The sequence below is a fragment of the Frankliniella occidentalis genome, unplaced genomic scaffold, assembly GCF_000697945.3.
Source record: "Frankliniella occidentalis isolate FOCC.00 unplaced genomic scaffold, Focc_3.1 Scaffold845, whole genome shotgun sequence".
NCBI lineage: Eukaryota > Metazoa > Arthropoda > Insecta > Thysanoptera > Thripidae > Frankliniella > Frankliniella occidentalis.
In genome coordinates this window covers 12,920-14,430 of record NW_026267953.1, presented here as the reverse complement: position 1 = coordinate 14,430, position 1,511 = coordinate 12,920, and positions in this window count along the sequence as shown.

Sequence of the window (1,511 nt, the reverse complement as noted above, 5' to 3'; positions counted from 1 at the left end):
AAAGTGGATGGCGAGCAAAGAGGACAGAGGACCCCTCTCTTGGTGATTGAGTGGATCAGGATTAACAGAGGGGTAGTTGAAGACCCTCCCTTGTCTAGCGGACGATCGTCTCTCACACTTCGGCCGCTCTTATCTTCACCGTAGTAATACCTCACCCCCATACGCACCTACCGTGCACTGCGTAAAATAGTTCTAGGATTTACGGGAAAATTTATTACTAAGCGTAATATAAAATTACAATCCAAAATTGTAAAATTACAAGAACGTGTGACTTGGAATTTGTCGACAAGCAAGAAAGTGCTGTGGTAAATGTACAAAATTATTTTTCACAGGGTCCCCCCTCCCCTTTTCTACTTCTATCGCTCTAAGAAGTGTCACGTCGTTGATCACGATGACCGATGGCGACGTTCGCTTAACGTGTGCGGACAAGACGTCTGCCGACTGGAATCCAGTGTGAAAGGGTAGCTCATAGGGTACTGGTGGCCGATCCGGATTTGGTTTGACGTGCGAATAGATCGAGGCGCGCGTGAAAGGGCTAGCTAGGCTTAACCCTGCCCCAGCAGCAGGTTGAGTGGGGCGGGGATTTCCCCGGCGATTCCCCAGCCTGCCATCCGCACGTATCCTCCTCACCCTTCTTCCCCCACCCTCCTCGCGTGGGGCTCATTCAGTCACCGGTCCACTGGGCTGGCCTTATCTGCTCGGCGGTCGCGGGTCCTCTCCCCGTCGTCTCTGCCCATTCCATTTCTCTCCTTGTTTTCTCTTCCCTCTTTGCTTCGGTGTGGTCAGTATAGGGATAGGGATGAACGTCACACAGCATCATACAGCGTTAAGCCAGACGAGCACTGGTTTACATACTATTTCGTCTGGTTGTCGAGTGCTCGAGTACTCGAATCATGATCATGAAGTGGATACACTTTGCACTCCTTAAACTGCCCATCATTTAGAATGCACGGTGGACGGTAAAAAGAACATCTCAGAATTCAAGTAAATTCCTTGAAAACTGTCTTGAAAACCAAGTAGATCGCTTGAAATCCAAAGATGTCAATTCTACCGTATGCAACTGTCTACATTTGTTGTATAGAAATGAAGCTTTAAGTGGTACGCGAAGAGCTTTAAAATTCTGCATGGGAATTCGTACTTAAAGATAAATTAACTCGGATTTTTTTTAGAAAAAAAGTTTGCCAACTGTAGTTGAGAGTTGGACGAGGGAGGAAGGAGGCGTATCCATATAACACACCTGTTGTGAGATAAGGCACGAGTAATGACTGCGATGGCCTTCCTGCGCCCCACCCCGCCCATCTCGCCTTCTCTCTCTCTCCCTCTCTCTCCCTCTCTCTCCCTCTCTCTCCCTCTCTCTCTCTCTCTCTCTCTCTCTGTCACCCTCCCTCTCTGTGTTCTTTTGGCGCGTGTCCTGCTGCGCCCTGCCCGCTGCCAGATGATGTTCGGTCGGAGCTGACCGCCCTGCCCACAGCCCATCCTCTCCGTAACGCCCGTGGGCTCTCCCCCCCCCC